Genomic DNA, 16,006 nt, shown 5'->3' with positions numbered 1-16,006 from the left:
GCCGCGGAGCAGCTGGGCCCGTGAGCCATGGCCGCTGAGCCTGCGCGTCCGGAGCCTGTGCTCCGCAACGGGAGAGGCCACAGCAGAGGGAGGCCCGCATACCAAAAAAAAAAAAAAAAAAACATTGAGGCAAAGCAAGAAAAGAACAGCTCCTTCATCACCACCTTCATACCTTCCGTTTTCCCCCCAAAGTAGCAGACGAATGAGAAAGCCAAGAAGAGGGACCAGGGGAGGGTGGGGAAGGGGCCAGAGCCCTGGGAGCAGCAAGCCGGGAAACCTCATGCACTTAGAGGGTCGGGTGTGTGGCATGACCCAGAGGTCATGCCTCACCGCAGATGTAGCCAGATGTCGCCTGCTGAAGGGACTGAGCCCCCGGAGCTGAGACCATCACTGCCCAGCTCCACGCGGTCCCAGCAAGTCAGCTGTGCTCTGAAGACCCTGCACCGAGCCTAACAGCTACAGGTGTCTGCCAGCTAGAAAGAAGCTCCGAGAACACGGCTCCTTCGTCTGAGCCTGACATCTGCCCACAGCAGCTCGGGCCACCCGACTGGAACGAAGAGCAGGCGAAGGGACACTGGAGAATTAGCAGTGGCTGCTCGAGCCTTCCCACCTGACAACACGTGGGTCTTGCTGAGCTGGAGAAGCAGGGCCGCCTGGGAGCCAGGAAACCTGCAGCCCTGGCCCTGGTTCCCACTGTGAAGGACAAAGCAGGTGACTCCTTCAGACTCACAAGAATGGGTGCATTGGGCAAGACCAGGGGTTCAGAACCCGGGGAGAATTCAGAGGGTCTGTGAACTTGAACAGGAAAACATCTCATTCTTTCCCATGCACACCTTGATCTGACAATTCCTTCAATTGTGAATAAAGGCCCCAGCCACAGCAGTGAAGCAGTCTCTGCCACAGCATCACAGGCATTTTCCTGACACGTGACAGTTGTTGCAGCCATCTTGAAATCTCACTCATCCAGATCATTATTTCTAAATTAAGGTGTTTCTCAGAGCCGCCTTACTTCATGCCTTAAAAGAAGCACATACAATCGCCAAAAGGTAGAAACAACCCAAATACCTATCAGTCGATGAACAGATAAACAAAAGTCAGCCATAAAAAGGAATGAAGCACTGACACGTGCTACAAAATGGATGAGCCTCACAAACATTATGTTGCGTGAAAGAAGCCAAGTGAAAGAAGCCAGTCACAAAAGACCATACGTTGTATGATTCCATTTTTATAAAATATTTAGAATAGATAAATCCATAGAGAAAGAACACATATAGGTGGTTGCCATGGGGGAGGGGGAAGGAGAAATAGGGAGCAACCCCTTCTTGGGTACAAAGTTTCCTTTTGGGGTGATGAAAGGGTTTTAAAACTAGTTAAAATTAGTGGTCGCACAACGTTGTAAATGTACCAAATACCACTGAATTGCACACTTCAAAATCGTTCATTAGGGCTTCCCTGGTGGCACAATGGTTAAGAACCCTCCTGTCAATGCAGGGGACACAGGTTCAAGCCCTGGTCCGGGAAGATCCCACATGCCGCGGAGCAACTAAGCCCTTGTGCCAGAACTACTGATCTTGCGCTCTAGAGCCCATGCTCCGCAACAGGAGAAGCCACCGCAATGAGAAGCCACTGCAAGGAGAAGCCCACGCACCGCAGTGAAGAGTAGCTCCCTCTCGCCGCAACTAGAGAAAGCCCAAGCGCAGCAACGAAAACGCAACGCAGCCAAAAAATAAATACATAAAAACACATTTAAAAAATAAACTAACACACCATTGCAAAGCAATTTACTCCAATAAAGATGTTAAAAAATATACATTTAAAAAATAAATAAATAAATTCTGTATTTTAAAAATGGTTCATTATATGTTATGTGTGAATTATGTTATTATATGTGAATATCTCCTCAATAAAAAAGAAGTGTATACAACAATATCTTGTTTTTTAAATACTTTGATAATTATATTTCAATACTCTAACCCTAGGAAGTTTCTTTTATACATTTAAGACCATTATTCTGAAAAGGAATTCATTGGCTTTGCCAGATGCCAAAGGCTCTTTGGTATAAAAAGGTTGGGGTTCCCTGGACTGGAAGCCCTCCACGGCCCACTCTTTGTACCTGTTTTTACCTGGACAGGTGTAGTTCTGGCTCCTGGTCCCTCCCAGACCCATCCTGGCACTGTGTGGAGAAGCCGGTGGCTTCCCAGGTGCTGCCTGTGGTGAGAGCAGAGCATTGGTTTCCTCCTGCTTTTCACTGCTAACGGGACTGGGAGTAGACAGACAGGGCAAAACCCCAAGTGTGTCCCTTATCACCGCACACTTAGAGGCTTTCATTTGGTGTGGAAGGCTCTCTGATCTCCAGGACTCATCTCTAAAAATGTAGATGTCCCGGGAGAGGTGAAATCCAGCACTGTAACCAAGGTGAAGCTGCCGACAGGTGAGGCTGGACCAGGTCGCAGGTAGAGGAAGATGGAGCTTCAGGGGACGGAAGCAGCAGAACATGAAAGGGGAGGCTGATGGAGGACCCTAGGGTGAAAAGGCTGCCTTTTGACTGAGGTGTGTCTGACGCTGGCTTGCCTCCCTGAACAGGGAATGTCACGTCACTGCCACCCGCTGTGAGGGCAGAAGGCCTGGTATCTCTTCCAGATCCCACCCAGCGATAAGCCCACTCAACCCCACACCCAAATGAAAGTGCAGCACTAGCCACTGAATGCAGATGCTGGCTGATTATTCCTGACTCAGCCTTTGATTCCCCTGTGCCTGTTTCCTGCCCCTCTACACCTGCATTCATGTGCCCCTCTCTGGTTGTAAACCCCTAGGGTGATAAAAGGGATTACTTACTATCTGTCATGCAATGTGCTAGGTGTTTTATAAGCATGATCACATGTAGTCCTTCTGCAAGCCCACGAAGTAGGCACCATGTACAGATGGAGAAACCACAGCTCAGAAAGGTGAACCTGTCGCTTGTGCGGAGCTGGGACCCAAGGTCCAGGCTCTCTCCTTCACATCCCTCCTCCTCTGAGAACGGGAAGTCCTGTCTTGGGTCCTCCCAGTGCTGCATCACTTACACCTCGAGAGAGAGTTGCCGAGCCCCTCCTGTTTGCCGGGCACTGTGCTCGTGGGTCGTGGGCAGGCACGTGTTCTGCTTTAGCTGATTCTGCTGAACAGTTTCCAAAGTGCTTGCTCCAGTTTTCACTCCCACGAGCAACGTATGAATGTTCCTGTTGTTCTAGGTCTTTACCAAACCTTGAGGTCGCCAATCTATTTTAGCCATCCTGGTGGGTTTATAGCAGTGTCTCAGTTTGCATTTCCCTGTTGACCATAAAGCACTCTATGAAGTGATTATTTGAGTCTCTTTCCCAGTTTTCTATGAACCCCCTTTTTGGTCATGTATTTTGCAAATGGCTTCTCCTGCTCTGTGCTTGCCTTTTAACTCTCTCAACAGTGCCTTTGATGAACAGAAGCGTTCAATTTTAATACAACCCAATCTGTCAATCTTTTCCTTTACAGTTTGCACTTTTTGTATCATGAAGATATTCAGATTTTCTTCTATGTTGTTTTCTAGAAAGTGGAATTGATTTTCATGTATGGTGTGAGGTAGGGATCAAGCTTCCTGTTTTTTTCTCCAGTGGCTATCCGACTGGCCCAGCACCATTTATGGCAAATATCATTCATGCCCCCTCCTCAACAGTGCCACAGCTTGTCATATATCATATGCCCATATGTGCTGAGTTTATTTCTGAACTCTCTGTTCATCAGTCTATTTGTCTATCCTTCTATTCGAATTTTTTTAGCCTCTCTTGGTGATTCTAACATGCAGCCAGGGTTGAGAACCACTCATCTGGGACCTTGCAGTTCTTGGGGAGAGGTTTGGGTGTTAGTCTAAATGCAAATAGGTAGATGCCCAATAAAAGATTTTCAGAGGAAAAATAGCAATCCATCCTCCTCTCCACTCCCTCTCTTCTCCCCACTCTGACCTCCAGATGCCCTGAAGCCAAAGTGCAAAGAAGGAAATACAAACACAAGAAGGAAAGCTTTCTGCTTGGGCCACCGGCCATGCCTGAGGAAATCTGATCCCTCCTGCAACCACATTTTGTTCCCAAGTTGCCATGGTACTTCCTGTAATTAATGGCTAGGTTTTAATTAAACATTGATTAGCTCCTAATTAGTCTAATGATTAGTCTTGGGGAGGAGACAGGGCTGTCAAACCCCATAAAGGAGGCGGCGGAGATAATGAAAGATTATGGCTTGGGTGGAAATGTTATTTCTCCCTCCCTCCAGGCCAAATGTTTTCTATAATTTTGGTCTATTATAAATGATGCTTTCAATGTGAATTTTTCTAATCGGTTTGAGTCTGATGAAGTCCCAGGTGACTGATGCAAGGAAGATTGAATGTATTCGCCTTTTCATCAGATTTCAGCCTCTTAATGCAGCTAAAGAGCCTTTTCCCACTTAGAGAGGAATTAGTTTCTGTCTCCACAATGAAGTCATCCTGGGCTGAGGCTGTCCCCTCCCAAGACCTTTGTTGGGGGCTCAGACCTTGCCAAGGATTTCTGGGATGCGAGAGTAACAGGACTTTCTCCCCCAGAGCAGATTTTGCAAGCACCTAATGCCCCGTGTCACCTCTCCTCATTCTTCTCTACTTTACCCACACCTCCCACCATGCTGATGCAGCTCTGGTTTTATTCTGAAAACAGAATACCAGTCATGTGTAATCTGCTCCCAATAAAAGATGCATGCAGCCTCCCCTGAATCTCAGCCAAAGAGAAAGTTTGAGTGGCTGCACATGGACACAGCTCAGAGTAAATTGCATTTGAAGTTAATCTATAGATGTCAACTATGCAGCAAATCTTGCAGGGAGAAAAAGGATTCGATGATACTGGTTAATCATCCCCAGTGTATCTTTCGGAAGTTTGAATTTATGCAAAACAATACAAGATTCCCTTAAAGCCGTGTGTTCAGCACAAAGCTCGGGAGAGAACAGAGACATGAAACCTGAAATCCAGAAAGGCTTAGGGTCGAGGAAAAGATTCTGGCTACGGAACAAGGCAGGTCCTGACAAGCAAGACTTGCCAACTTGAGAAGCCCCAGCATTTGCCGTTGGGGGTTCCTGGTGCTACCAGAAACACCCCAGCCAGAGTCAGAGAAGGCATGGGGAAGCTCAGAAACCAGTGGTAATTGTGGTAAAATACACATAACATACAATTTAGCATTTTAACCATTTTGAAGTGTACACTTCAGTGACATTCAGTACATTCACGTTGCTGTGCAGCCATCACCACCATCCATCTCTAGAACTTTCTCACCTTCCCAAACACTAACTCCCCCTCCCCCCACCATACCTCCTCTACGACTTTGACTCCTCTAAGTACCTCATATGAGTGGAATCAGACAGTATCTGTCCTTTTGTGCCTGGCTTATCTCCCTTAGCATCATGTTCTCAGAGTTCATCATGTTGCAGCAGGTGTCAGAATTTCCTTCTTTTTCAAGGCTGAATAATATTCCATCGTGTCGATGGGCCACTTTTTGTTTGTTCATCCATTGATGGAAACGTCGGTTGCTTCCACCTTCTGGCTATTGTGGGCAATACTTACACTTCTTGAACTAACAGGCAAATTTAGTTATTTGAGTCTTCACGTGGAAGATTAGGTTAGAGAGGACTCTGTGCTAATCCCCCAAATCTCTGCTTTACTCTCTCTTTAAATAAACAAGGAGGGACTTCCCTGGGGGTCCAGTGGTTAAGAATCCGCCTTCGAGTACAGGGGACACGGGTTCGATCACTGGTCAGGGAATTAAGATCCCACAAGCCTCGGAGCAACTAAGCCCACGCACCACAGCTACTGAGCCCGTGTGCTCTAGAGCCTGTGCGCCACCACTAGAGAGAAGCCCGCGTGCAACAATGAAGAAGATCCCGCATGCTGCAACTAAGATCCAACGCAGGCAAATAAATAAATAAAGACAAGGAAACCCAACAGTTATATCCCCTTTTATCAATTTTACTTGTCATTTTCCAATAGCTTTTGACAGACAGGCACATGGGAGATATCCAACCCAGGCTTTTATCATCTTACTGAGACTCGACCACATTTGGCCTCTTTACTGGTGAGCGTGAGAATGAACGTGCAGGGTGTTAAGTCAGTGGGTCTTGGGGACCACTTGCTATGGCAGTCAGCAGGACTGACTGATACACCTCCCCACATAACCCCGGGGTGCCCTGCGGCCTGGTGAACTGGGATCCAGGCGTTGGTTTCAGAGGGAGGCCTCTGCCCTGACGGAGAACACCCTCATGCCGTGGGCCGTTTCCAAGCCTGTTCATAATGACCACACCCACGGGGTCTCTGCCACGTGCCTGCTGCCGGAGGAAAGTCCACCTCAGCAGCGGGGAGTGTGGCTCCAGGGGGACAAGGCCAGAGGCCGGGAGACCATGGCGAGATCCCCACTGGTCCTGCTAGCCCCTTGGCGTCCGGACAAAATGGAAAACACGCACACCTTTAACGGGTGGGCAGTAGGCAAAGACCCGGCATCAGATGCCCAAAGGAAGAAAGAGAGATTAGGTCACATTTGAGACTTAACTTCTAAACGTTGACACGGCAGTATTATTGCCACCCGAGGCACAGACATTGAAAGACTCAAAATCCATCTTCCTCTCAAAAAGAAACCCCAGATGAGAACAGGGACAGCCAGCCACAGCTCTGCTGACCACTCCTATTCAGGGATGGAGAAAGAGAAGCAGCCATCGTGTGTCCGGGAGACACGTCCGGGGTCACTAAGCCCCCGGGGGAGCAGCAGCCTGCAGGCTGAGTGACAAACACACCCCATCTTTCAGGACGTGTCCCTCCTGCCTCCTTCTCCTGAGCTCGTTCTTCTGCTGACGTGGCGCCACTATCCCGCCGGCCCCCCACACCTGCGCCTCCTCTCACTGACGCAGGTCCCCACACCCAGGAAGCTCATCTCCAGATTCACAGATGCGAAGCACATGGGCTTACCTGTGCTCAGCCGGGGGCAGACGTCCAGGAAGGTGCATGTTCTAAGCTGGAGGGGCCCCAGGAAAGCTGGTCTTCATTCCTGACGGGACTTGTCAGCGGAGGGATGGGCTCAGGCCAAGGATCCCAGGGTGGGTGGACCCAAGGAGGGAACTGGGAAAGCTGCAGACTCCACACCACCCAGCTGAATGGCAGCTTCCTTGTCAGGACCCAAGGCTGCAGGCGTGTGTCCCTGGCGAGGCTGAAAAGGGGCTGGGCTCTGCCTTAACCATGGGGCACTGCCCAGGAATACAAGATTTTCCTTTAAGTAATCATTGGAATAAATGCTTATGATCTGCCTGCCTGGGGCTAAGCCCCGCTCCAGACAGCGTGGGGAATATATTAACCAATGGGTGGGTCTAGGCTCGAGGGAGGAGCCCCTCACTGCTGGAAGGCTATGAGACAACAGAAAGTTCCAGGAGCTCAGGGAGGGAAGGACCACTTTTAACTGAAGGTGCACAGAAGGCTTCCTGGAGGAGGTGACATTTCCGTGGGGTTCTGAAGGATGTACAGGAGGATTTCAAAGGGGGGAAATACCCAGGTGCACGTCCCACACAAAGGTCCTAGGCCAAGGCAGAAGCCCAGATGGAGACAAGATGCAAATGGGGCTTTGACAGTCTTGGGGGACAGGATGGCCCCACCAGAAATTCACTTAGTCAGTCCACAAATATTAATTGGCCACCCAGGGCTGAGTGGACTAAGGGTCAAAGCCAGACTGCAAAGAGCCCTCCAGGGGCAGCTGTTGGAGACACTGGACAAGAGGTGAGGTGGGGTCAACCCGTGCCGTGGAAAGAAGATGACGACAGCTATTTGCTACTCTCGTGGTTCCTCAAGAGGGAATTCAAATCTTCCTCCCAGCCCAGGCTCCCCTGGGGACCTGCAGGTCCAGCAAGTAGGAGAAACACCCCCTTCAGGGGCTGATGGGCTCCTGGAGCCCAGCTCCGGGGACTACGGGGGACGTCCCCGCCCAAGTGAATTACTGATCACAACCACTTTTGGTCCATTGGGCTCCAGTGACCTGTGCCTGGCTGACCTGTGCTCTTCATGTCCCGTCTTTGGGGTGCAGCCTTGGCCAGAGGGTAGCTTTTCCTGTTGACTGCAAGGGCGGCCTGCATGCTAGTCTCCCTAAGCCATGGGTTCTCTGCCTCCCGCTCCCCGCCGCGTTCACTCACAGGACTGCAGGTGTATTGATCCCTGCGCAGATCTCATCAGATGCAGGTGCGGGAAATCGATGGGATTAGGGCAGGGGGCAGGGGCCATCCTCCAACCCCAAGACAGTGGCAATGCCCACCCTCACAGTCTCCTGCCCACAGGGACCCCTGCAGAGCGTGTTGCTCTCAGACTTGCATTTTAAGGATAAAGAGGCAGCGGGCCCTTTTGCCAGGATGCATTTAGGGATCTCAGTCTCTTCATGGGGGGAGAAAAGGTCGCTCTCAGCTCAACGCAGCCTCCTTCCAGGGTGAAGGTCACAGTCAGGGCTCACCACTGCCAGCCAACTTGCTTTGTAACATGTCCAGCCAGCTCTGTAAATTTAAATCCCTGGGAGGATCCTGAAGCACAGTCAATGGTGATGAGGACGGAAGGCAAGGCTGTGGACTGAGAGAGAGAGCCGGGCGGTCAAGAGAAACGCCCAGGGCTGCCGGCCAGGCTCATGCCACCCAGCTGCTTAAGACCCACGATGCCCCAGCCTGCAGGCACCCCTTCGGTTCCTGAAACTCTGGGACACGCGTGCGCGCACGCGCGCACACACACGCATACCCGTTACGTTGCTGCACCAACTGAAATGTGTCAGCAGAAGAAGAAGCGAGGCCCCTGTCCCCGGCCTTCATGCTTTTCGAAAAAGCATCTTCCACCTGTGCTTCTGTATCCCTTCCCCTGTGCAGAAGAACAAGTCTCAGAGACCAGAGCCTCTGGATGCTCGTCTATCCCAGGGGCTCCCTTCCAGCCAGCCTCAGAGCCGTGCTCCCTTGGGAATAAAACAGACACAAGTGAAAACGTTTCTTGGTTGAGGCAGCTGGGCCAGCCACATCGGGTGCCTGGAAATTGCTTCTGTCTCGGTCACATCCAGAGAGCCATTTCTGAGCGTGTTGACAGGCCGGGGTGCGTCCTCAAAAGCCGGGGCGCTCTGTCACGATCCACCGCCCAGGCATGTGGATGACCCAGAAGAGCTGTGGCCAGCTCCGCGTGGTCAGCTCCCACCCGGCCACGACACCCCATCCTCTGAGCCTGAGGGCAAAGAAGGAACGTGAGGCCCCACTTGCTGGTGAGGTGTAGCCCCCAGTGGAAGCCGCATCTGATTCTTATTGGCTCCTGTCCTGGGCAGGACTTGGACACAGGTGGGCAGGGCCAGGAAAGGGGTGATGGCACTAGGTTTGAACACACCTTGTTTGAATCTTCACTCGTGTCACTTTGCTTGAAATCTGCCTCCCACATAGCAGACTCTCTGCATGCCCCACCCTCGCCCCACAGCTTCAGTGCGTGCTGGCCCAGCTTCTAAATGCCAACTCCTGCCTTTATTTGCCTGAGGGTTTTCTCCAGCCCTCAGAGCCACTGTGTCCACACCCTCCCCACCTCGGATCCCAGGCAGCAGGCCTGAACATCCCCAGGGAGCAGCCCTCAGAGACTGGGGGTTGGTGTATGAGACCTCCAGCTCCCCTCCCCTCTGGTGGAATAACCCTGAGACACATCAGCCTCTGACTTGATAATCCCCCTTAGGGGCTGCCTTCCTCTCCTCCTCTCACCCTGACCCATGCGCTTTGCAACCCCAGGTAAACTACCTGCATGCATCTCAGGGTCTTCTTCTGGGGAAACCCTATCAAAGCCCCCACCCTCAGCTCTATGATGGGAGGAGCTGGGAAGGGGAGGGGACATGTGACCCAGGACTGGGTGGAGCAGGAAGATGACACCTCCTGAAATGTACATTATGTCACTCAAGGCTGAGCCCACGACAGAGGGGGCACTGAGGGCCAGTAGGCTCAAGGAAAGGCCTGTGGATCAGGAACGAGGGGAGGAAGCAGGAAGAGAGAAGTGGACAGCAGGACAGCTCCTGGGAAGACAGGTGAAGGGCCAAGAAGCCCATGGAAAGACATCACTATCATCGGGGAGACGCAGATCAAAACACAGTGAGACCCCACTTCACATCTCCTAGGATTAAAGAAAGGGTGGGGGGGAGGGGTGAGGGAGGAAGGGAAAGGGAAGAAAGGGAGAGAGAAAGGAAGAAAGAAGAGAACAAACAAGTGTTGGAGAGGACGTGGAGAAAGTGGAACCCTCATGCATTGATGGTGGGAATGTGAAATGGTACTGCCACTGTGGACAACAGTTTGGTGGTTCCTCAAAAACTTAATCATAAAATGACAATACAACCCAGGATGTCACTCCAAGGTATATAGTCAGAAGACTTGAAAACAGATACTCAGACAAATACATGCACATGCTTGTTCACAGCAGCACTATTTACAATATCCCAAAGGTGGAAACAACCTAAATGTCCATCAGCCAATGAATGGATAGACAAAATGTGGTACATCCATACTATGGAATATTACGCAGCCCATAAAAAGGAATGAGGCACTGATATATGCTACAATGTGGATGAATCTTGAAAACATTATGCTAAGTGAAAGAAGCCAGTCACAGAACACCACACATTGTATGATTTCATTTATATGAATTGTCCAGAACAGATAAAGCCACAGAGGCAGAAAGCAGATTAGAGGTTTCAGGGGCTGGAGGGAGGCAGGAGTGGGGAGTGACTGCTCATGGGGATGGGGTTTCCTTTTGGGATAATGAAAATGCTTTGTAAATAAAGGTGCTGATTGCACAACATTGTGACTGCACTAAAAGCCATTGAATTGTTTACCTTAAAATGGTAAATTTTATGTTAGGTGAATTTCACCCCAATTTTTAAAAATCCATCTGTGTATCAAATTTAAATACATATTTCTGGATTAAAATTAAAATTAGGGGCTTCCCTGATGACGCAGTGGTTGAGAATCCTCCTGCCAATGCAGGGGACACGGGTTTGAGCCCTGGTCCGGGAAGACCCCACATGCCGTGGAGCAACTAAGCCCGTGTGCCACAACTACTGAGCCTGCGCTCTAGAGCCTGCGAGCCACAACCACTGAAGCCCATGCTCTGCAACAAGAGAAGCCACCACAATGAGAAGCCCACGCACTGCAACGAAGAGTAGCCCCAGCTCACCACAACCAGAGAAAGCCCACGCGCAGCAACGAAGACCCAACACAGCCAAAAATAAATAGAATAAATAAATTTTTTAAAAAATAAAATTTAAAAATAAAATTTAAATTAGTTGACTTCAATCTTTTATTAATATGAAAAGAAACTGCAACTGAGGTGGAAAAATAAAGCAAATTCTGCCAGACGTTCACAACCAAGAGAAGGCAGCAGGCATGGCAACCCGTAAAGGGCTGACCTTGCAGGGCACTGCACTGATTATAACTGATCTCTGCACTGAGCCAACCCAGTAAGCCCTGAATTCCTGTATCACTATGGTTAATCACAGAGATCATCACTATTGCTAGCATCCATTTTCCTTAAGAAGTCATTCGCCCATTACCTGGAGTGGGAAACTGAGGACTGCATGCAGTTTGGAAACTGAGAGAGGTCCCTGAGGGGTCCTCAGTGGGGCGCCCTAGAAGGAATGCCCAAGGTGGCTATTCCCTCACCATTTGGTGGGGAGTGGGATTCTGAGGGAGGGTTCCCAGGAGAAAAAACAAGAGGGAGGGAACCATGTGGGGCCGAGAAAGTCACGGTCTCAGCAGAAGGCCAGCTAGCTTCAGCCTGGTCCTGCGGGACCACCAGAGTCGCTCCCTCCCTGGGACCAGTCCTTTGCACCTCCTGTTGCCCTGCTGGTCACGGGGAGGGGGGGGGGGCGGGTAATTCTCTATAGAGGGTGCTGCTGCAAGTCGGCAGAGCTGGGGAGGGGGCGACTCAGATCTTAGGGGGCGGCAGCAGCATCCACAGAGTCCAGTAGAAGGGAGTTCAGCAAAATTCTCTCCTTGGCCTGAGAGCTGACCCTAAACCCAGCTCTGCCTGGGCCCTCTGGTCAGCATCTCTTGGTTGCCCTATAAAACGATGATCACCACGACTTCCAGGGTATCCAGAACCTTTTGGAAGGCATCTTTGATCATTACACGTTTAGAGGTGCAAATAATGGTAATAATAATTAAAAGGCAGTTGATCCAGGCTGCACTGATTTCTTGTTTTGTTTAGCTCTAAGTGGAGCTAATCTTACAGCTAGCATTTAAATGAGTAGGGCAGGAAAAAATTACATCCTTTTTTCTCCTCCAGATAGATTTTGCCCTCATCTGGTGACATGAGCTTGGCAAGGGGCTTGGCTGACAGGCCCTGCCATGACCCGGGAATGGCGGCTGTGAGCAGCTGACTCTTCCGATTTGTTGCTGCCACTTTAGCAAACCATTCCAGTGGATTTTATGTTGTGGTGCTGTGTTTGCCATGTCCACATCAGACCCCAGCACGGACAGAAACCAAGCCACCAAACAAGAAGGCCCAACAGGAGGGGACGTGCAGGGTATCTGTGCAGACTGTGGCAGAAGGCTGGGCAGCCCGGGGGTCCCGGCAGATGGGAGCGCACTCAGGTCTCCAGGGGCAGACAGAAGCTTCTGGAGACATCCTCCCAGCGGCTGCTGCCTCCTCGGGCTGCACGGGGCTTGTTCGCAGTTAATGAGCCCTAATTAACATGTTGATGGGGATGTGCGCTGTTTATCTTTGGAACATTTTTACTGTGTCAGTTGTTGCTTTTGTTGGGTTAATGATGTTCAGGTTGGATCAGGAGTCTTGGGAAACCGATAGTAAAAGAAGCTGTTTCCCCTCCTCCCCCCACCTCCCAGCCTTTTCCTCTGGATGATGCTGTTACTGCAGGGAGGGCCTCCAGCCCCAGCTCTCGCCCTCAGCCAGCCATCTGACCCCAGACATGTGCCCAGGCCACAGTCCAATGGCTTCCAGTCACTCTGTCCCGGTCAGTCATGATTCCACAGGCCACGTGCCCAGAGTTCCAGCCCTTCCTGCTTCCCTCCGGGCGACTCACCAATCCTGGCACCTCCTTCTGTGTTCACACTCTGTAGTGGGGGCATCTAGGAAGGGGGCTCCTAAGAGACCACTTGGATTGGTCCCATGTAGGGGAGCTGAAGGCTGAGGCACCAGAACCAAGTTAAAGCTCAGAGCCTGGATGTGCTAAGAATATCTCTCTCACTGAAACATTCCAGATGTTTCCGTGGGGTGCAAGCAGCAGGCACCCGTAACCATCCCAGAGAAAATATTTAGCTCCCAAGTACTATGGCAATTCAGGAGCAAGCTCAAATTAAAAGGATAAAAAAGGAGGATGCCTGAGGTAGGGTGTCATCTCTGAAACCACCACTGGCTTTTACAGCCTGCTTCCAATGTGCCTTTCCAACCCCCCACTGCTCCCTGCTTGATCCTCTCCAGTCTCCCTCCTACCCACCCCCCCCAGCCAGAGTTCATATCTCCTTACATCTGTACCTCTGCATAGTCCTCCCCCTCCCCAAGTCCTTAGAACACCCTCATCTCTCTCCCCAGTGTCAACTTCTCAAAATGCCACCCCTCTTCTAGGTGCAGTGCATAAGTCAGCTGCTGCTGACTTAATGCTGTGTAACAAAATACCCGCCAGAGTCAGCAGCTTATGAAAGAATTTATTCATACTCTGACAGGTCTATGGCTGATCTCAGGAAGCTGGTTGAAGATGGCTCAGCAGAGGGATTCTGCTTCAGGCTTCATATCCCACAAGCTAGACTCCAGGCTGTAGAGCAGCAGATCTCCCATGAATGGGATGGGAACTTTTTTGGATCTAAAACTAAAGAGACGTCCCGTTTTAAACAGGGATCTGAAATATGTGAATCAGAAAGGAGAGAGGCAGAGAGAATGGAAATGCAGGACAGAGATTCAGACAGAAAGAGGAGAGAGAGTTGAGGGAGAGAAGGAGAGAGATAGAAAGATGAGTAAAAGCAAATAAGTACACACTTCACCATAGAGTAAGACTCTCCCAATCTGGAAATAGAAGAACTGTCACACTGACCCAGTAGCACCAAGCAGAGCCCAGGGGATGCCTTCAAGCTTGAGCGGCCCCCACGCTGATACAAATTTGGTCATGAGAATTCACGAGTAGATGAGCCGTGAAAGGTGGACTCTTCAGGAAACGGAGCTTGGATGCCTGGTTACCCTATATCTTTTTTTACTTTTTTGGGCTGCACCACGCAGCTTGTGGGATTTTAGTTCCTAAACCAGGGATTGAACCCAGGCCCTCAGCAGTGAGAGTCAGAGTTCTAACCCCTGGACCACCAGGGAATGCCCCGAGTTACCCTATTTCGAAAATGAAATTGAACACCTACCCCACACCACGAGTGTGCATCACACAACTTTAAATTTTTTCAAAGAAAAGATTTATGACCTTGTAGTCAATAAGAAAGTCTTTTTTTTTTTAATCAAAACCCAGGGAGTTCCCTGGTGGCGCAGTGGTTAAGAATCCGCCTGTCAATGCAGGGGACACGGGTTCAAGCCCTGGTCCAGGAAGATCCCACATGCTGCAGAGCAACTAAGCCCGAGAGCCACAACTACTGAGCCTGCATGCCACAACTACCGAAGCCCACGCACCTAGAGCCCGTGCTCCACAACAAGAGAAGCCACCACAATGAGAAGCCTGCGCACCGCAACGAAGAGTAGCCCCCGCTCGCCGCAGCTAGAGAAAGCCCGTGTGCAGCAAAGAAGACTCAACGCAGCCAAAAATAAATAAATAAACAAATTTTTTTTAAAAAATTTAAAAATCAAAACCCATAAAGGAGATAATCGAGCATTTTTAACTACATTAAAATTTTAAACTTTATACAAAAAAGACAAGGAAGTGGGAAAATGAGCAACAATCTGGGAGGTGTTTACACCATGCATAAGTGACAAAGGATTCCTATGCAGAATGTGTGTAGAACTCACAAAAATCAACTTTTAAAAAACACGTGACAATAGGAAAATGGACCAGAGACAAAAAAGGCATTTCATAAGAGGAAATGTGAATGTCTTTTAAAACGTGATGCTATATTCAACCTCGTTAGTAACGGAAATGGAAATTAAAACCTAAGTGAGGTCCCATTTTACCGACATCAGATCATCAAGAAGTTTTAAATGAGACAGTATGAAGAGTTGGCGAGGGTGTGGGTCACTGATCAATCCCACACTGCCGGTGGTCGGACGTGCCACAGCCATGCTGAAAACAATTCGTCATCATCTCATGAAGCTGAAAACGCACCTCCCTAAGACCCTGAAACCCCCCTTCTTAGCCAATTTTCTAGAGAAACTCTTGCCCGGGTTCACCAGGAAACATGAATGTTTACAGCAACGTTGCTTGAAATAATTAAAAACATATCCGCCAACTGGAGAATGGAGGACTGTCATTCCCTCACGCACTGGAATTCTACACGGCGCTGAAAAGAAATGGACTGCATTTATATATGAATCTCAGAAATAACAACATAGAGTTAAAAAAAAAAAAAAGCCAGGGTGCAGAGGAATCACACAGCGAGACTCTGCTCAAGTAAAGCTCAGAAATCCACAACTAAACAATATGCTGCTTAGACCTAGACACAGAAGAGTTCAAATCACAAAGAAAAGCAAGAGAATGAACAATTCCAAACTCAGGGCAGAGTTCTTGTATTTGGGACAGGGAATAAAACGGAGGTGGGGGGGCAGCAGGGCCCAAGGCCAGGATACCTGTCTGTGCCTCTGAGTTGGTGGTGGGTCCACAGGCACATTTTGCTTATTTATTATTTACACTTCGATGTCTAGGCATATTTCATCACGCAAGAAAGGAGCAAATGGGGAAGGCAAGAAGCTAATGCAATGGGACAGAGGGCACTGAGGGGGAGGGGGAAAGGGCAGGGCATGGGCTGCAGGCTTGTCCTCAGAGCCAGGAAGGTGCCCCCCAACCAGCTGATGGGGATCCACCC

This window comes from Physeter macrocephalus, chromosome 14 (assembly GCF_002837175.3).
Source record: "Physeter macrocephalus isolate SW-GA chromosome 14, ASM283717v5, whole genome shotgun sequence".
NCBI classification, from domain to species: domain Eukaryota; kingdom Metazoa; phylum Chordata; class Mammalia; order Artiodactyla; family Physeteridae; genus Physeter; species Physeter macrocephalus.
The sequence above is the reverse complement of the archived record's forward strand: the minus strand, read 5'-3'. Positions refer to the sequence as shown.